We start from the raw sequence: 20,551 nt of genomic DNA, 5'->3' as shown, positions 1-20,551 counted from the left end.
GGGCATGTACACAGCTGATACAGACTCATCTGGGAGGTTGAGCCCTGTCTTTGGGGCTTCTGACCCCCACAATGTGATTGAGGGGGGCACCTACAGCAAGACTGGGGCTGTGTCAGCTCCAGGCATGGCAGCAGAAGACAGAGGTTGACTTGCCAGGCTGGAGTTGACAAGCAAGGAAATGTTCCATTGATGGACAACCAAGAAGGTAGAGCTAAAGATCTTGGTGTGTGTGTGTTATGGAAAATTTTAGACAGCTGTTACCTGTTACCACACTACCTTGCTCACGATTGCTTCAGATGGGATGAGGTAGGTTGGGCTGGGCTGGGCTGGGCTGAGTTAGTCATTGTTTGGTTGGCGCTTTGTAGGGGATTGAGTTTCATCAAGAAGTGGCTTTTCACTAGATGGTGCTCTTAGCTGAGCCATTGCTGTGCCTGACCCCTCTTCTTGGTTCTGGGAACTTCCAAGTGATCTGCCTCATAAGCCCCTTTTGTAGAGGTGACAGGAAGGCAAATGAAAATGTTTTTCCAGGGTCCCTGCTCTCATATGCCTTATCCTGTTGGAGCCATGCAAGAAAAACTACTGCTTTACATCTGGTTGTAAAGTGCTGGCACATTCCAGTCTCCAAAATGACCACAGTGCACAAGTGTTGAAACCATTTTTATTATTTCAGTTGCTTTAAACTGAATCAACAGTGCATATTTAGGAAGCTAATGCCAAGTTCACACACAGGGTTTTCAGCAGATAATTTTCTGCACTGTAAACTGTGTTATTATTTCTGTTCTACCTAGAGAGAATATGGTGTACGGGAATTACCTGCAGCCTCTGGCCAGCAGCAAGGTCTCTTTGGAAAGTATTGTGTGAAGTACTTTTGGGGTGGTTGTCATGAGGTGAGGCTGCCCAGCTGTGGTGGGGCAGGACACGCACGTTAAACTCAGCGCTGGCACTGCCTTTGTGGATATGATCATGTGGCCACTGCCAGGGCTAGCGGGATACACGTGTGTGCAGTAGGTGAAGCCAAGTGGAAATGTTGGGCCACCACATGCACACATTCCCAAAGAGCTTCCAACGCAAACTGAAACTGAAGGAAAGTGACCGCCACAACAGATCATTCAATTTCATTCCGCGGGGCCTCCTCCAGCCCAGCCACAGGCGGACCACAGACCACATGAGCTCATTTGCTAATGGTGGGTTGCCATTTCCACTGTTTTTCCGGGGCAAGGCGTGGGAACGGTATAGGAGATGTTTCTCCATCAAACGTACGTGCTGCACACAACCATAGGGGAACTGGGAAAGAGGGTGAGGAACGGGATGAGTCGGTGGGCTGGGTTGGTGAGGCTCAAGAGGAGCTGCTGGGTTTGTGACAGGTACAGACATGCAGCAGATCCCGTTCACAGTTGGACAGCCTGGGCTCTGGACACTAGGAGGGGGTTTAACTGCTGAAGAAAGGGATGCCAGGAACCCATCCCCAACCAGGACAGGCCCTTACCCCTGGAACTCAGCATGTGGGAAAGCAGGATCATAGAATCACAGACTGGTTTGAGTTGGAAGGGACCTTAGAGATCATCCAGTTCCAACACTCCTGCCATGGGCAGGGACACCTTCCACTAGACCGGGCTGCTCAGAGCCCCATCTAACCTGGCCTTGCCCTTTTCCAGGCATGGAGCAACCCTCAGATCCCCCTCAGATAAAAACAAACCCGCAGCCTAAGCTGCCCAAGTCCTTTCACACCCGCAGCACAACGTTACACCCAACAGCTCCATCGCTCACAACGGCCGAGTAACCGGGAAAGGGGCGCGCTGGAGGGCGAAGCCCCGAGGGGGGAAGCCCCGGGGGTTCCCCAGCCCTCCTGGGGAGGCAGGGCAGGCGCAGCTGGAGCTCATCCCCGAGCAAGAGCCGGCCGTGCCCGCTCCGCCCGCAGCTCCCCCTGCCCCGCACGGCCCCGCACGGCCCCGCTCGGGCGGCGCATGCGGGGCGGGCGCGGGGCTGGAGCGGGGCTGGAACGGGGCGGGCGCGGGGCGGGCGCGGGGCGGGCGCGGCGCCGGCTCAGGTTGCGAGGGCGGCAGCCCCCGGCCCTCCTCCCCTCCTTCCTGCCCGCCTCCCCGGGCGGCACCGGCCCGGCCGCCTTCTCCGCCCCCTCCCCGTCCCCGTCCCCGTCCCTCTCCCTTCCCACCCGGCCCCGCTGCCAGGGGCGAAGCCGCCCGCCGGGCCCCGCGGTGAGTTTGCCCCGCTGGAGTTGGGCGAAGGGGTGGGGGAAAGTTTGGGGAGGCCCCCGGATTGGGGGTGGGGGGGCGGAGGGGGTGGGCGCTCCCCGGGGACGGGGGTGTGCGGGAGCCCCCCCTCCCCTTCCCGCGCCCTCGCACGCTTCCCCCGCCCTTCCTCCTCCTCCTCTTCCTCGGGGGGTTTTCTCCGCCGCAACTTCGCGTGGAGCCGCTCCGGGCGGCCCCTTGTCTCCGCGTGGCTTTATTCCCTTTCATTTTGCGTCTCGTATTAGTTTTCCATCTATTTGGTGTGTTTTCTCGCTCGGCTGCTCCCCGCCGCTATTGTCTGCGGGGCCGGGGCCGGGCGCGGTCCCCCCGCAGCCGGGCGGGGGTGGCGGCCCCGCTGCCGCGGGGACGGGTCGGGACGAACCCCGGTGTGTGCCCCGGGTGTGTGCTCCGGCACACGCACCCGCCTGGCCCCCTCCCCATTGGAATTACTCATACCCCGATCTGGAACCCCCTCCAGCCTCGCAGACGCAACTTTGTATCTCAGTTTATTTCACAGAAAGTCGTCGGGGATTCGTATCAAGAGCCCCCCTGCAACACGCCGGTGTTGGTGCGTGTCACCTTTGGGGCTGAGTGGCCTTTGAAGTCGGTCAGAGGGTCACTGCCGTAGGGCCTGTTCCATGCGTTCACTCTATTGCCTGAAAATATTTTTTTTTCTTCTCAAGTGCGGACATTTCTTCTGGAGCAAATGCATGAGTTTCTGGATGAGAACTGGGAAAGGGTAGTTCTTCTTAACCTGTGAACTGTTGGGGTTTATTAATCTACCTTCTATGACTGTGTTGTCCCTGCAAGTCATATAGAGGAGTTGGGATTTGGAGAGTTCGATTTTGCTGACCTCTGGAATTGGTTCTGCTCCAGTGTCCTTTACAGGGCTTCACGTTAGCTGGAGCTCAAAAGTGGAAAAAAAGTCATTTATACAAGTTTTTTTTCATGGAAGAGTGTGCTGTACCGATTCTGTTGTGAATGACCAGACGGGGACTTGATAAAGGGATTAGAAATCCTGTACTGCTGTAGCTCTCTGTAATCTTCGTCGGCCGTAAAACTTTAGGTACTCATGGAGATATGCGATGCAGTAGAAATATGTAAAGCATGTAGCTTCAGAGCTGAGTTTAGACAGTTGGTCTGAGATCCATGGATGTCTTGTGTACTGGGAGTTTTGGCTAATGTAATCTAATCAGTTTTAAAGGGCCAAGCTACGTTATTTCAGTTTGTGATGACTCTCCTCAGTCCCTTGCCGAGTGTGTTTTTCATGTTTTGCACGCCCTTGCCGAGCTATTGTGGAAAAGGGCGAACCAAGTTCCACGTAGTTCCTGAAAGTTAAGGTACTAGTGATTCATTTATTACAGTGTTAGAGGAGGTGTATTTTTATACATAGATACCTTAGTAGTGGGAGCAGATTGACATTAACCTCATAACATCTGTGCCTGTGGATAGAAACTGCTGTCTGCACTAGAGGAGCATCCACTCAGAAGGCGCTTGCTATGCTTTGGGACACTTCTATGGTGACAGTTTCTTGTTTGGGCACTTTAAGTTGGGTTTGTTTGCTTTTTTTTTTTTTTTTCTTCCCCCAAGCCTGATAGCAGGGTAAGAGTGCATTAGGCAAGGTGAGGATCACCTGGGCATGTGTTTTCCCTTGGCATGAGTTCAAGTGCGTACCTGTCTTCCGCGTTCATGGGTTGAGCCTGTACGTCGCCTGTCTGTCCTTCCAGCGCTGCCCGGTGCTGGGCAGACAGGCTGGCCTGGGGCTGTTGCTAGAAGGGCACGGATGTTGAGTTCTGCCAGGCAGACAGGTTTTGTAGGTAACCTGAATGATGAGTCTCCTGCGGGTAGTGTGGATGAGCCGCGTTTCTTGACGGCGTTCCAGCCTTCATCTCTTGCCTGGCTCTGGTGGCCACAGGATGGCCGGCATAGCCCGAGAGGTGAGGACACAACGTGTTTGAAGTAACAGAGTCCAGCCAGGGACTGCAGCCAGAGAGAAAGGCAGGAGCTCGATGTTCGATGTTCGTGATTTACAGCTTTGCTGCATCAAAGGAGGAAAACATAGTTAAGAAGTCAAAGCTTCTCATAGGAATAGAGTTCTGCCAGGTACTGTCCGATGATGGATGTTTTTAAAACACAGTCTGTGTAGGGAAGCTTTGAGACTCAGGCATATGCAGAGCTTGCTACTAATCTCTCAGCAGGATATACTCGTGAGTAAGCCATGTTCTGGTCTAGGGTACGCTCCTGTGCTAAGAGGAGGATTAACTACTGTTAAAAGAATCTGGTTATTCCATCCAAAGCATGAATTAAGACAGTGGTCAATAAATTAGACTAGAGGAAAAAAACTTTGGTAGATTTGTTGGTAGTATGCACAGGCTCATGTGTTATAAAGGCAGTGGGTGCTTTCATATAATTTTCTATTGGCATAATAAGTTTTAATAAATAGCTACTTAACAAAAAATCATTAGTAGAAGCTGCTGGGCCTGCTGTACCTATCTCTTTTTCACATCCTTTCCAGGACAGTGTATCAGTTTTCACTGCCTGGTATTTGGTGGCCATCCACTCGCCAGTAAAACTGACCTTGAAGCAGCTTGGAAGCTTTTCTGCTTATTACTGTAGCTGGTTATCTCTGCAATCTGCTTGAGTGCTATTAAATGCTATTTCTATAGGGGTTCCCCACACAGGCAATAAATAGCCTGAAGTCAGCTAAACTACACAGCTGATTAGTATGGAGGAACTGTTTGGTTTTGGCTTTGCTCTGCTGGTGGAAGGTAGTGGTAAGAAATAAAAAACTTGAACAAAAGGCTAGATAGTCCAGGAAGCCATAAAGGCATGATGTGCCCTCTCTGAGTGGTTGTGGGCCCATGTTTTACCGATCTCCTGGACAGGCATTGGCAGTTGGTGTGGTTTCCAGCTGGAGGATAACTCCTATTTGCAGGCACATGAGAGGCTGGATGTGGAAAACTGGGGTGGAAAGCACCTTGCAGTCTGCAGCTTGTGATTACTGGGTGCTGCTTGGTGCCAAGTGCTCATGTGCTTGCTTGCATTGATCACCTGTAGAACAGATAAAGGTAATGAATGACGTTGTGAGGCAGCTGATATCTCTGGGTGTGGACAGAGTTCTGCTTTGCTGCTGTGGGGTTTGCCATGGGGGATATAATCCAGTTGGAAGCCTGATTCAGGGCTGTCATGTACCACCTGGACATTCACGGCCAGGAAGCACTGCACTTTTTCTAAACCAAAACTTGTTGTTAGGGTGTTAGATATAATGTGAGTTTTATGAATAGCTTAGTCATGCTTCACTTTTTTTCTCCTCTAAAACAGCTGTCAACAGTCTCGCTGTGGGGAGAGAATTGGCCACTCCTTGTACTTATTGAATAGTCAAACACTTCAGCCTGGCTTTGCACTTCTTAGTGACTTTTGGAAACAAAGCCATGGATGTGGCACAATGGCTTCTTTTTATTTATTTATTTATTATGCCTGCCTTTCCCCCTTGCAAATGACCTTTATATAGGATCTAGAAGGCAAAGCACATCACTGGGAGTTAGCTGGTTAGTTACTTCAGTTAGTGATAAGAAAATATGATGGCAGTGCTCCAGGAAAAGCAGCTATGCTGGGAACTTGTTGCAGCAGTCAAGCTATACAGATCTTTTTCAGAGCAGTATATCCCTATATACTTACGGTACTTTGTCACGGAAACAGGGTGACTCCTCTCTTTATGTCTACATGATAAATCTGCTGCGACGCCACAGGTCTTGTAAACAGTTTATTGCCCTTCCAGAGATGGCTGGTGGAGATGTGCAATAGGTGAAACTTTCTCAGTGTCATTCTAAACTCGAACTGTAATTTTGTCCTCTCATCTCCTTTATGCTTTGGTGTAGGTAAGCAGCCTCTTCTGGTTCCCCAGCTGGGCCATGCTGGGGTTTGTGGGTCTGTTCAGCAAACCAGACTGGGAAATGGATCCCAGTTAAGAATACATGAATTTTTTTTTATACAACTCATAGCTTGTATCAGTTCAGAAAAAAGATCATTCTTCCCCTGCATCAGTTCCCTGACTCGTGTTCCACAAGCAGCTGCTGTAGCAAAGGCTCAAGTGCTTCCACCAGGAGAAACAACCTTGGAAGTGCTTTTTCAATTGCAAAGTTATTTGACTGTGGTGCCCATCCCTGTTTTATAGCATGTGAAGATGACATGGGAGATAGATGTGTTCTTAAGATAAACCAGTGAGTTAAAAGTCAAAATGTTTTCTCTTAGAGTTCCCTAAGACTGCAATTATTTCTATCGAGAGTGAATACACTTCTCTGCAAAGTAAGTTCTGCCATTCTTATAATATTTTTTTTTAAATTTTCTTTATAACCAGTTTAGGTAGCCTGCTACATTGCTGAGGAACAAGGGAAGAAAGCGTAATCACAAATATTTTTAAGTAGTCAACAGTCCTTAAAAAGTATGCAGTGTGATATCTTCCAAAATGTAAACTTTAATCCTGTTGTATCTGTAATGTATTGAGTGTTGTGACATGGTCAGGCAGTCTAACAAGGCTATCTTTTTATATATGTATATATATATATATATATATAAATTAAAAAAACCCAAACCTAAAAATCATGTGCCAAAGAGTTTATTGGGTGACTTCTATTATGGGTGAGAAAAAGCTTAATTCTTTGCTGGTGTAGCAATATAGTTCTCACAGTCCAAATGCTGAACTATAACAAAGGCACATTGGGACCTTCCCAAATAATTGCACATGAGATTGGAGAAAGCATGAGGACAAAATACCCCTCAGACTGCTCTCAGCACCTTGTACAGCACTTGTGTTGAGGACTTGAAATACAGTATATTCCAAGCATGGTTTTGGTGTGAAGTTGGGTTTGATGCCTCTGGGCAGCCTCCTGTGGGGTCCTGCAAGGACTGCTGGTGGTGTGGGCCTTGTGGGCTTCCACGGTTCATGGAGGACCTTGATTCTGGCCTTGGCTGCAGCATCCAGAATGGTACTTTTTCAGGGGTGAACTTGTAATTCTATAGCAGTGGTTCATTTGACAAAGTTAATTCTTCTGGACTACTTGTATTTTTCTTGACTGTCCTCTTCATAAAGACTGGGAATTCACTTTTATGTTTCTTCAAAGTGATCCAATCTCTTCAGTCAAATTTTTTTTTTTTTTGGTGATTCCATAAGTTGTTAATAATAAATAATATTCCCATTTGGCTGCTCTTGTCTTTCCAAAATGGGTGATAATTTTTTAATTAGTCATTGTGGCAACTGAACTGTCACAGTTTTCTTGTAGATTTGATCCTTGCATGAGGTCACCTTTGATTTCCTTGAAAATTATGACCTAGTGACTGATTGCTCATTGGATCCTGTGTAGTTGCTCTCCTGGGATACTATTTAAAATTTATGAGCACAGGTAGTTGCAAGTGATCCACTGCATCTTGTTTCAAGCACTTGTGAAATTTTCTGATAGACTATGCAAAATGTTTAGCGTTTGCCAGAGTAGCTTCTGATTGCTTCTAGTCTCTGTTGGTGTATTTTCTTGACTACGTTGAGTTGACTGATCTATGTTTCACAGAAGTCACTACCCTTTAGTCTTGTTGCTGAACCGTTTGTAACTTAATGTTACATTTGCAAAATACATGGTGAGACATGTCCCCAAATTGTTTTTTAATGTGAGATGTTATTTGCAGTGTGACAGCACCACTGAGATTAGCCTGATGCAGTATAAAAGGAAGGATTTAAGGATTTTCTTCTGTAGCAGCTACTTTAGGTTTTCTTTCTGAGTGCAAGGGAAAAGAAAATAAGTGCTGAATTACTTATTTAATTATGAGGCTGAATTTTGGTGAGATGTTTTCTCTGTGAGCATGATTTAAGGTGATCATCTTAAAGCAGAAGGATGTAAGTCACTTCATGATGATGTTCAGAACTGTGTTAAAAATGCCCGATATGTCATGTTTGAGTCCTCTGTGCTTTTTATCACCCGTGAATAATGAATTGGAGCAGTAAGTTACGTTAAAATCTGTGACATACTTTGTAGCTTCAGTCTAAACCGTATCTGAGGTTTCTGGCAAAGTTACTTGGGAAAGTAAATCTTTTTCCCAACGTGCCTCTGCCCTCAGTGCTGTAACTGTTCTGTAAGTCTGAGTGCTGCAGTTAATAAAACCATTACAAACAAGGATTTTGGCACGGAGCAGTTGTTCTAAACCAGAGTGTCTTCAGACTCAAACTACTGACTCACCCATTCTTTTTCCGTGGATTAACACACCTGGCATGTGTCACACACGGGTACTGGCCGACCTGTTGTGTTCTTGTAGGTATCCTTGTTTTCTGCTTAGGGAAAACCAAAGTGGGAGTGTGAGTCTGCAGGGCAACCTCCTGCAGTTAAAACCCTCCTGATGGAAACCGATGCTGGGAATGGATTTGTCCAAAGACTCCTTTTGCCATGTCCCTGATGCTGCTCTGTCCCTGCCATGTATTAGGGGAGCACAGAGCAGCTGTTTGTGTGAAGTCTCTTCTTTCAGGGCAGCCATACAAAAAGCTGTGCTGGGTCATGCTGTGGGCTCTCCAGCCTCGTTTCCTGCCCCATGGTGTTGATTGTGGGTCCTGGGGAGGTATGAGAGCAAGGCAAGTGGTCCACACGAGTGACTGTGAGCACGGTGGGGTTCAATACCAGGATGTGTGGCACATTTGGGTTCCCAGCACGTGTGGCTATCAACATCCAGCCAAATCTTGGAATTTGCTGTCAATAGGGAAAGAGGGAAAATAGGGGATGCTGAGATGTGAGATTGCTGTAGGGAATGAGTGTTGCTTGCTTTATGCACTGGTTTCCCTCCTGAGTTTCCTCTGGGATGCTGAAGCCTTTGGTCCTGTAATAGCAGTGGGACAATGAGTACTCAGATGGAGGAAGCAGGTGTTAAAGGAAGGGGGGAAGTGATTTATTTTTTGGGGGGGAAGGGGAGACAGGATGGCCAGATTTGACCCTTATACAGAGTTATTTCTTTTGCCTCATGAGTTTCTGCACAGGATGCTTCCTGATTGCTGGACCCACAAGTAAGATGGCAGCAAAACTGGGACTTATCCTTTTTTTGAGTTGATATAACTTAGTGAGCCAGCTGAGGGGTGAGGCTTACGTGATGTACCTCTCATGTTATGTGATGGGTTTTGTTGTTTTGTTCCCTGTTACCATAAATCTTTCAGCACTGCAGAAAGGCTGCGGTGCTGACAGCACTGGACATCTTCAAGTCTGCACTTTGTACTGGGGAGAGCTGGTTTTTTAATTGTTTTAAAACCAAACTGGAGATGAACGAGTTTATGTGTGACCTAGATTAAAACAGTTTCTGTAGTCTGATCTGAAGGTCTTTGGGTTGGTGCAGAGGGTGATTCTGGAGATAAAAGTAAAACACTGGCTCACGTGCTGTGTAGCAGATGTGTTTGCATCTGTAGCTGAAAGACTTCCCATCGAGGGAGTAATGACAACACTCCATTTTAGTGGGGTTTCCAGCCTGTGCAGGAGCTTCTCTTGAACATGGGAGTCAGTTTTTCCATCACTGAGTGTTTTGCAGCCACTCCACCCATTTTTATGATGAGTGATCATCGTCTAAGAGCACAGTGGAACACAAGAGGTGGTGAGCAAACCTTTTGTTGCATTAAATGTAAATGTTTATAGTTTCTCTTCTCCTAGCAGCTGCAGAGAAGGTAGGTTGTCTCAGCTGGGTAGAGAAATAAAAGACTAAACCTCTTTTATATGTGCTGTCGTAAAAGATAGTCTTTTGTAATAAACATTTATTTTACAAGGTCTAGGTGTCTCTTTACATTTTTGTGTGATTCAAGGTGAAGCATTGCTGCACATGTTTGTTAACTGCAGGTTTTTCTATATTAAATAGTGCAGATGCCAACAGGAAAACAAATATACACATTTGTCCTCAGACCCACTGTGACAGGATGCTGAGGGTTATGTTGGTACCCACCACGTGGTTGTGTTTATGTGCTGGTGGCTCCTGCTGTCTTGGCCACAGGAGCATGAATCTGCTTGTGCAGTGGGAGCTTGGGAGTCTCCAGAGTCTGGAGCTGCTTTTCCACCTGGCCAGAGCTACTAAATAATTTTGGAAGAGTGTTTTGGTTATGTAGCCTGAAGAAGGGTGTGTGTAGCACGGAGGATGAGATTTGAGCACTTAGCTAGTTTAAAAGTGATTTTAACTGGCTTAAAAGTATGTTCCAGAGCGGGTGCCTTCCTTGTTTCTCTCTAACATGCTGGCAGGGAGTGAGGTGGTGGGAGCAGATTTCTTGAGTGAGTTGTTCCATGGTTAAAACAGGGCTTTGATCCCTGTTTTCATGAGTAGTGTATTACGCTAGAAAAAGAATAACTCATTGCTTGAAGAGCTTACAAGTTAAAACTGTGGATAATAAATATACTTGCATGGCTATTAAGAGGATTAATTGTTTGTGAAGTGCATCAAAAGTGGGAAAGTTAAAGAAGTACTTAAATGGTAACTGGCTGCATGTCACATAGGTCTCGGAAATTTGCTTCTCTCTCCTTCCAGTCGGTTTACAAGCTGTGTTTGTTGATTGGTATGAAATTTACCTGTCGGTCCCATGTTTTTATGTGTTTTGGGAATTTTAGCAAGGTACTTCTTCTTCAGATATGCCATCTGAAGAGAAAACATTTTACCACCTGAGAAGTAAATTATAAAAGTGACATGTTTCCTTCTGCAGCTGGAATTGGCTCTATTTAAACCATGGGGTTTAGTGCTTAGACCTCCCTGGTTTTTCCTTTATCAGATTAGCTAGGATTTTGGCAGGACTTTGTGCTGCTTTTTCTTAGCCAATCCACTTGCATGTGAGTGTTCAGTAACTTTCTTGCTTTATAATCTCAAAGTTCAGAAGTCATCGGGTTGTTTGAGACTAATAAGAGATCCTATCCCAGCAACAGCTTATGGAGGGTGGAGAAAAGGAAAACACTTGACTAAGTGGAGAGCAAGTTTTGAAATGAAAATTCAAAACTACTTGAAGAGGATGGAGGACCTGTGGCAAAGAAAGTGCTTGAAATTGTGTATGTCTTCCTGAAACTGCAAAACACGAGTGTGCTTTTTTTACCCTTTCTTTACTGAATTGTTTGCAGGACCCATCCTCTCTGTGATATCTGTTAATACATGTTATGTATGTGTATATATATGCATATATGATAGATGGCAGATAAATAGCAAAGAGTTACTTTACAGTTGCATTATATAAAGATTGAGCATTTCAAATGCCTAAAATGCATAAAACTTATCAAGTGGGTGTAAACTGATAAAGTTTTTCATACTCTGCTTGGAAGAGTCTTCATTTTTTTTTTTTCCCCACTCTCCAGGGACTAATTTGTAAAATCTTTGCCAATTTTGACAATAAACCTAGTCTGATCAGTGCTTCTGATAAAAATTAGGAAAGGATAATTCTGTTTGCATCAATACCTGTGTGTTTATGCCTTGGGCTTGTGATATTTCAGCACCAAGAGAAACTTAGGCCATTTTGGAGGAAATGTACTTTAAGCCTTGTTAATTTTTTTCTTTGGGTAGGTCCATCACTTGGTGTTTGCAGTGAAAGAAATAAATTGTTTTCTTTGTAGGAATTTTTTTGACTCTTAGGTAAGTCTGGATCTGAGCCACCGGATACCGTGAGGATGAAGAAGGAGAGTTGGTTTAGCATTAGATGGAAGCTGGGATGAGGAGCAGGAGATGTTGTGGTGTGGTTGTGTTAACGTGGCTGGAATGCTCAGCAGAGCAATGTTTGAAACTTCTGCACAAGAGATGTACGACTCTGTCCAGCTGGGACCTTGCTGCTTCTGGCTGGTTTGCAAAAAAAAATGCCCATGATGGGGAGGAGAGAAAGCTGTTGGGATGCTGCTAGATGAAAGCCTAGCAGCCATGGGGAATTTAGGAATACGCCCGAGCTGGGGAATGCAGTGCCGAGCTCTGGGAGTGTGCCTTCCAGCCAGGGAGAGTTGCAGGGTGGTGATGGCATGGACCACCCTGCATGTTGGGAACTAATTGTCACCTCTGCTTCTTGCTCAGCCTCAGTGTTGGTGAGCAGTGCCTCATTCAACAGCAGCCTTTTGGATGTGCCCTGGGAACTAAGCAGTGTCCTGCTTGTACCTTCTCCGTGACTTTAGCAAACTTGAGTTCAGTGCTTAGTGATGCTCAACTCCTAGTGCTGTGATGTGCCAGGTTCTGGCTGTAGCTGCCTTGGTCAATGTCCTTGTCCTGGACAAGGATCAGAACAGACATTGCTTTCTGTTTGCCTCTTTAAATTACACATGTCAACTCCCTGATGTCTTTTATTCAGAAAATAAATCTTGTCTGATACATTCAACCCAGAAAAGTGCTTATATATCCAGCAGCCAGGAAATTGAATGAGTCCTGATCTATTCTTAATTTCTTGTGTTTCCTGTGGTTTTATTGTTTGTGTTACCAGCCCTAATATTTACATACTTTTGAATGAGCTTTTCTTTTTTTGGAATATACTGCTTTGTTTGTATGCCTTGCAGAACAGGTTCTTCCATTTTTTTCCCTAATAACCAAACAACTTACTTTCTCAAAGGAGTAGGAGAAAAAAAAAGGAAGATTATAGGAAACACCAAAGGGGGGTATCTAAGAATAGAATTTTTTTTTTGCTGATGATATGCTAAGACTCATTCGAAACTTGCATCTACCCTTCCAAATGTCCTTGGGCTCTTTTAGAGCTTTTTAAAACTTCTTGCATGTAAAATTAAGTGCCTGTGGGTGCTTGATCTGAATAGCAGATGCATTTACAGTTGACATTTTAAATGCAAAGGTGATTCTATGAAAAATGCTTGTAAGAACAAAGCTGTGGTTCCCACTGAAACCCCAAGACATAGGAGGACAAGGTGGTGGAGTCTGCTGTGTTAATGTTTAAAAGTAATGCTGGTGAGTGTTGTCCATCTGTATCTCTGGAATCTGATGTAGTCTTTTTTTTCTGCAAAGTAAGGAAGATTTCAGAGTTACATTCCCTATCTTTGTTCTGGATGTGGAGAAGTAATGGAGCTGATGTTCTTCCAGTGGTCTGTCCCTTGGTACATCAGCTGGCTGCCTTTTCCAAGGATATTTGCTTTCCTTTAATAATCCTTTAGGAACTAACTTGAAATTGAAAATTTTTTTTTAAAAATAACGTGTTCCTCAAAGAATTTATGATCAGTCTTCATTTGTGGGTATTACTGTTCTGTGTTGAATTTCCAACTACTCTTCAAATATATAATTCTTTCAAAAAGTAAGACAGAACTTCAGGACTTTTCCTTTCAAATCTGTTCTGCCTGCCATGAAATAAAACCTATTTGCACGCTGATGAATAGTGGCTGGGAAGCCTGTCTGGTTCTGCAACAGGATCCATAAATAGCATTAGTGTCTGGTTTTCTTTGGGAAGGAAGGTGTCCCGTTGTGGCAGTGGCAGGAGGGCAGTCTTGCACTCACTCCCAGTAAAGTTGCCCTGTCTGGGCAACGTTCACCAGCACGAAACTTTGAGAAACACGATACAGTGTGTGTGCTGAGATACAGAACCCCTTTGAAAGCTCAAGCAAGTACTGACATTAATAGAAATGGGTAATACTGGCCTTTTTATTTTCTCTCTACCTCTGCTGTGGGCTCATAGAGAACTTTGAGGGTCATAATGCTGGTGTGAAAAAATGCTTTCCCCATCACCCTTCCTATCTCTTGCTGCAGGGAGCACCTTGGACGTGCAGAGCACGTTGTTGCATGTGGTCCATGTATAACGCTCCAGTGTGTTTGGGTGGATGGGACCAAGCTTGGAGCAGCTGTTCTAGTTGCCAGACTGGATCTGGCAGCTAATTCTGAAACCTGTTGGGTCTCAGGATTGAGGTTTGGACGAGTGCCCCTGAAATGTACCCTTCCAACCATTTGTAAGGATATTTTCAGGTTTGGTCTTTGGAGTGTTTGGATTGTGGAACAGTTGCTAAAGGAGAAACTGTCTTCTGTGCTAGATTAAGAATCAGTTTATTCTGGAAAATGGAAAGAAAAAGTCCAGGTGGTTCAAGGATAGCACAGTTAACCATCTCTGGTACCCCAGAAGCAATCATGTGTAAAAGGGGAATGGCAGGTAATTAGCTGGAAACAGATGAGGTTTGGGGTGCTGGCATACTGGTTGGATGGCAGTGGGCAAAATGGAACCACACTAAGTTTCAGACCTGAAATTAAAAAAAAAAAGTTTAATTTTTGCTCCCTTAATGAAGGCGATGGTAAAACGCTCCCTCACAGCGTGGTATTTTCCTTTTCTAAACTGCTCGTGGCATGGTTATTGCTGGATGTTGTGAAATGTAAATAACGCCAAGGTAGTGAACTCGGCATTCCCAGCTCCTTGGCAGTGTTTGTGAATGAAAACATCTGTCCGAGCCCTCTCTGGTTCTCTTCCCTCGCACAGCTGCCCGCTTTGAGCACGGCTCAGTGTGGGGCCATACATGCTGCAAAGTCCTGGAAACCCTCTCCTTAATTTTTCAGCGTGGACACCACACAAAATGGAGGAAAATCTAGAGGGTAAAATGTGTGATTAATTTTTTTTTACCTTTGTTAGCATTGGAGTGCAAGTTGTTAAGATATCTGGTGTTCCGGTGCCAGGCTGTGACACGGGACAGACCTGATCTCGTGCTCTTGGCACAATCTGGCTCTTTCTCCTGGTCTTCTCCTGGTCACTCTCTGGGATTTCACTCTCAAATCACAACCCTCCACTTGGCAAATGCATAACTATTCCCTGTCTCTCCTATTCAGATTATACAAATAGGCTCTGACAGGGTATAAACTTCACTGGAAAGGCCGTGTTGGTTTGTGGGCCAGTGGATGGGTGATAAGAGTTAAACTGTTTTTTACATGAAATCACCTCTTAAAGAGGAGTGGGAGCAAGGGGGACAACATGAAACTGCACCAGCAAGTGCAGAGGGAGAGTAGGAAACCACCCTGGTAATTCACTTGGTGCTTTTTCTGAGCTTGGGTGAGAGATCTCAGTAGCTTTTTACTAACAGGGCATTTTAAAAAAACCCAAACAATGAAAAACCAAACAAAACCCCAAAACTAAGCAACCGTGCAAATAATGCAGGAAATACATAATGAATGTTTCGTGATTGGGAAGAGATAGTAACTGGGGCTTCAGAGCTTGAGATCACCTACAGGATGTAAATACCGTGTGGGTAGGTGTTGTGTGCCAGCTTTAGTGACAGTTTTAACTTGGAAGCAGACTTTGTAAACTTTAGACGGTGCTTTAAAGTTGTTTTCATTTAAACTAGAGAAATTGTTACGAATTTTGTCTTGATGGCGGAACTTGAAATTGAGATGTTGGCTTTACAAGGTGTTTTCGTTTTTCTGCTTGCAATTTTCATCATAAATTGGGAAAAATGGACAGGAGAGGGAATGGGATGGTCTTGCTTCTTTTTAAATGTAGAAATATCAACTTTTTTTCTCTCTTCTCCCACACCTTGTGTGTGGTAAAAAAGGAATGTCAGTTTTTAAACAGATTAAATATCTTTCTAGCATATAGCATTGGTTCGAAGTGAGATTGCGTGTCCAGGCTTCAGTGGGTTAGGGATATATTAGGTGAATTAATACAACCGTCTGTGATGCATTTATGAAAATGCTTTTGCATGTTTTTAAAGCTTTCAGTGTTTCTTTTTCCCTTTGCTGTCAATATGTAAAAAATTATTTCTCCAAGGGAAACCTTAACTGTGCTAGCCAGGGAATAATTCTGCATGCAATATATCCTGTTCTGAAAAAAGTGGGTTATTCTTAACATAAATTACATACTCAGAATTAAGTAAGATTAAAATTACAGTGAAGACAGGCTAATAAGGGTTTTACTCTGCTGAGGAATTTGACTTAAAGCCTGCATGGGAGCCTGAAGTTGAATTCAAGCTGCCAATTCAGCTGAAGTGTAAAATGCCTCCCAGTCTCAACTGGAGTAAGCTAATGCAGAGTTTTAACTCAATTACATTTCCCCCCTCTCCTTTTCATTGGACAGATTTATGAAGAATTATTCTGATATTTTTGTTTTCCTCTCTGAGTTGTTCCAAGAGCTAATACAAAGCATCAGTGCACAATGGAGGGGTAGATAGCAGAACGCTTCTGCAATCTCTAGTGTCTCTTCAGGATTTCCAGCTCTGTAAATAATTGCTCAAGGCAAAGGTACACTAATATTATTTGATGAACAGGAAGTCTACAAATAGCTGTGGTATTTTGCCGTAATTACATTTGCAGTGGTGCAGGTGTTGAGCCTTACCCATAGCCAGGAAGACCAGTGCTTCAGATAGATGGATTTGTAAGACCATGTGGATAAGGAGCTGGAGTGTAGGTTTACAGGGAAGTACATCAGCAAAGTTGGATTTAAATGTTTAAAAAATAAAAAAAGTTTCAGGAGGTGTGTTGCTGATGGCATTGCTGCAGTGGCTTGGCTTTGTAACAGGCAAACAAAACCATCTGAACCCTTGTTTTCTCAGAAATGATGAGACACTCTTTTTTTTTTTTTTTTTTTTTTTTTTGGTATGGATTATGGTGGCCTTAGATTGATGTGCTGCTGGTTCTGCTCAGGAAAGGCTCCCACTGCTGTCCCAGGGCTCAGTGGTATTTGTGGATGTGGTAGTTTTGCCTCATGCTTCTCACCCCCAAACCTTTCTTTAGCCCATGTGAAGCAAAAATCCTTTTCTTGTTTGTGTTGGTGACCGGAGCAGTGTGGATCTTGAGCAGCTGGTTAGGTGACCCTACGTCTTCTCCAGACAGTGAGAGCGTGTTAAAACACTTCATTAATACTTTTCTTGAGCACTCTCCATGAGATGGCTAAAGGAAATGAAATACTAACACTAAAATTATACTGTCAGAAATGCCTGAAACCAACTATCTTGGGAGACTGACTCACCCTGCCCTTCCTCTGGGATCATGGCTGGATGCAGTGGGAGGGTATCCTGCTTTTTTGTCACAACTTCATGACCTTGTATCACCATCCCATGGGTTTATTTGGGAACAGACTGATGCAGGAGAGAAGATGATATGCAAGTAGGAATGTTTCTGTGGGTGATACTCATAGTTGAAATGGTCTTGGAGTAGTTATTTTGAGAGGAAATCTTGGCTCATGTTCGTTGAGCTGAACTGCTGAGAACAGCCTGTGATGTGGAAATAAAAGGGATGGGGAGAAAAGAAGCAGGTGGTGAGAGGATGCATGTACAAGAGAAGTGGAGCACCACTCATATTATCTCTCCTAAGCCCCCTGTTTTCCCTCCCTCCAGAGATGGCTGTTATTTCAAGTGGGCCCCGAGGTTTGGAAAAAAGATCTGGTATGTGTGTGAGGAGCAAGTATGCAGAAAATTGCTGTGCTGTATGTAAACTTAGCATGGGAGTTTATAACTGAGATGTATGGTGATGTCTTCAGTTGAGTTTGGCTCTGAAGCTTTGGGAGACGTAGCAAAATACTTGTGTGCCAGCCTACACAGGCTGGTATAAAACTAAGTAAATACTTGTAAAGGATTGTCTTCATCTTGCTTAGTGCTGTTCTTGAGCACTTCTCTAAACCTTAGATGTTCTTGAAGAAATTGCTCTTCCTTAGCATAAAAAGGCAATACTTAAGAAATTTAGACAGAAGTGGTGCTGCCTCTCCAGAAAGGAGTATTAATATAAATATTTGGAGTGTCCAGTTAATCTGGCAGGATTGTGACCAAGGCATGATACTGTGCCTGTGTGCATTTACCCTGTAATTATGAATGGTTTGTTCTGTGAGACAGTGTGATGGCTTCAGTACTGCCTTTTTGTTATAAATACAATGTCTTCTGGGCTGTTGTTTAAAGACTCCTTTGGAAGCCTGATTTAATAGTGGAGCTGAGTGAATAATTCAAAACCTTTTTATCAAGTCCTTGTTTAAATTCTTAAATGAGCTCACCATAACCTTTTTATGTACCCCTCCTGCATGTGTCATACAAATATTAGAATAATTGAATTTTACTAGTGCAAATGTTTCTGTGAAGCAAATTTTTAGAGCTTGATGTACGACTGTTTATGTAAAGGGGAATGTAAAATCTCACACACCAGTGTCTATGCCAGAAACTTGTACTGGCTTAGGGGGACGGGACCCTCTGCTTTTGTTGGAGCAATCCTAATTGAGCTGTTTTGTCAGATTGACTCATTTTGCAGTTTAAAAACTGAACACATGTATTTAAAGGAATTTCAGAGATATCTCTCTTTCAGGCCATTCTACAAACAGTAGCAGTACTTAGTTTAAAATATTTGCCTTTTTTTTTTTCCAGATAAGTACTATTTCTAACTCTTTCTCCTTTTCTCCCCCCTTTACATGAGATGAAACAGCACATTCAAAATGCATCTGCTTAGCATCACTGGGTAGCTTAACACAGGGATGCAGACCAGAGAAAATCTATAGTCACCTTCCAAGTTTGGTCATCTCTTGGCTTGAAGTCCAGTCCAGGCTAGAGGAGAGCGTCCCAGATAGGTAATTTGGGTGGATTTAGTATGGCTGCTCACATGTATTAATGTTTGCAGACTTGCTTGTAAAAGCTCATTAGTGTTAAGTCACTTTTGAGTACTGATGGTCTTTAAAAGGCAAATAATAGCCTTAAAACCAGGATATCTGGAGAACTGGTATTCATTTGTCTTCAGCTTCTGAAGAAAAGTGGAAGACTTGAAAATTGAAAGCCGGCTTGAGAAGCAGGGGTTGAGGATTAGGTAAGCAGCTGAGTGAGTGATGCTGTATTCTCAGTGGAGAGTTGTTGTTTAATTGGTTACAAGAATTTAGTCAAGGCTGTTTATTCTGTTCGCACACAAACCTTCTCCTGTACATGCTCTGGCAACCCTCTAAGCTTCCTGGCACCGCTGAGCCTGTGCTGCAGCTTCCCTTGGAGAGGAGATGGAGAACTCATACTCTTTCAATGCATCACGAGTTTGCAAAGCCTGATTTGCCTGTACAGGGTTTGCTCTCTGAATTTTGGATTTCTTTGCTGATTTTTCTGAACTCTGATGAAACCACCTTTAACCGTCTAAATGTCGTTGCCATAGAACTGCCCAGGAACGTGCTGAACTGCAGCCACTGGTAATGCCTCATGCCCCTCACAATGTATGCAGAAATCTGGAATTGCAGGCTTGTGTGGCAGGGCAGATTCTTGCGGTGACAAAGAAACTACTATTGAAATATTCTGTTGCCTTCAGTTGCAGCTATCCCAAGTCTAGCAGTACAGATGCATCTGTGTATCCGTAGCCAGGCCTATGAGAAACATAACATGGTCTTTAGAAGTAGGAACTTTTGGTTTTTGGGGTTATAAAGAAAACCCCGAATCCTAAACCCCAGCATGATCACAACAACCAACCTTGTATTTGCAGAAGACAGGCAGTGAAATGTAAGAGCCAAGTAAACCTGTTCTTTTTTGGCCTTCCTGAAACTGTCAGATGTGTAAAGTCGTGTTTTAACTGAACAAAATGAGTTGCATCCAGCTCTATCACAGTGGGCATGGGCCTCTTGTTGTGGTTTTCTTGTAGTCTGTCAGCTTGAGTGGGAAGACTGTTCAGACTTAGTGTGACTTCCTCACATCAGCTGTTGCAACTGGTGCAGCTGGGTCTTAATCAAGTTGAAAAGGGACATCTAGTCCATGCCTCTTCATTTCCTTGTAATGCAGTGAATATGAGCTGTAATTTGCCAGCGTGGGTTCCTCAGACCTGAAAACAAACGAGAAGTTTTGGGTGGACTTTTGTGGCTTGTTTTTAATTAAATATTGGTGCAACAAGAGTTGTTTTGTGACAAGAAAGACCCAACAATCTTCCCAAACATGCGGAACAAGCAGGCTATGTCTTGTCATCCCATTACGACATTCCCACTGTAGGAAACACCCTTTGTGCTTTGATAAGCTTGTTCTTATTCGTAGTGGGAAACTGTAAATTAACATGTACAATTGCTTTTGTGCATGAGGTTTATAACAGTACATTGTCTCTTCAGGTTTGTGTTGCAAAGCCTGTCTGAAGATAGGTGAGCAGTATTACTCGTATTTACTGTGGGGGAACCTGACACTTGGCAGCTTTTTCTGAGATACCCACTAAATCTGAGTGTTTGCAGAGTTTGCTGTAGTTTATGATTGAAATTGGTGATTGCAACAGGCAAGATTCCCACTGCAGCACAAAGTGGGGAGAGCAGATGCCAGCTGAGCTTTGCCTTGAGTGATGTGTCTGAAGAGATACAGGTTGGTGGCATAAAAGAAAGTCACTGTTGTCTCCTGGTTCCCTAATTCTTTGATCACTGAGAAGAAATTATATGACCACTGAGCAAACTGATCAGTACAGTTTAT

At 44.3% G+C, this 20,551-nt stretch overlaps 1 protein-coding gene across 6 annotated transcripts in view; it reads left to right on the top strand.

Annotated features, from left to right (window-relative positions):
- The first annotated feature begins 2,105 nt into the window (after nt 1–2,105).
- The window catches only part of AKAP13 (A-kinase anchoring protein 13), a 208,124-nt gene continuing 189,678 nt past the window's right edge, over nt 2,106–20,551 (top strand). For all 6 annotated transcript variants that reach the window (XM_027719858.2, XM_027719853.2, XM_027719852.2 and 3 more), the window contains exon 1: nt 2,106–2,213. The gene's annotated coding sequence lies outside the window, so the exon portion shown is untranslated. The remainder of the gene's footprint in view (nt 2,214–20,551) is intronic.

The sequence above is a fragment of the Pipra filicauda genome, unplaced genomic scaffold (assembly GCF_003945595.2).
Source record: "Pipra filicauda isolate LSUMZ 115617 unplaced genomic scaffold, ASM394559v2 scaffold44_size3831614_pilon, whole genome shotgun sequence".
Classification (NCBI taxonomy): Eukaryota; Metazoa; Chordata; class Aves; order Passeriformes; family Pipridae; genus Pipra; species Pipra filicauda.
This window is presented reverse-complemented; position numbering and strand designations above follow the sequence as displayed.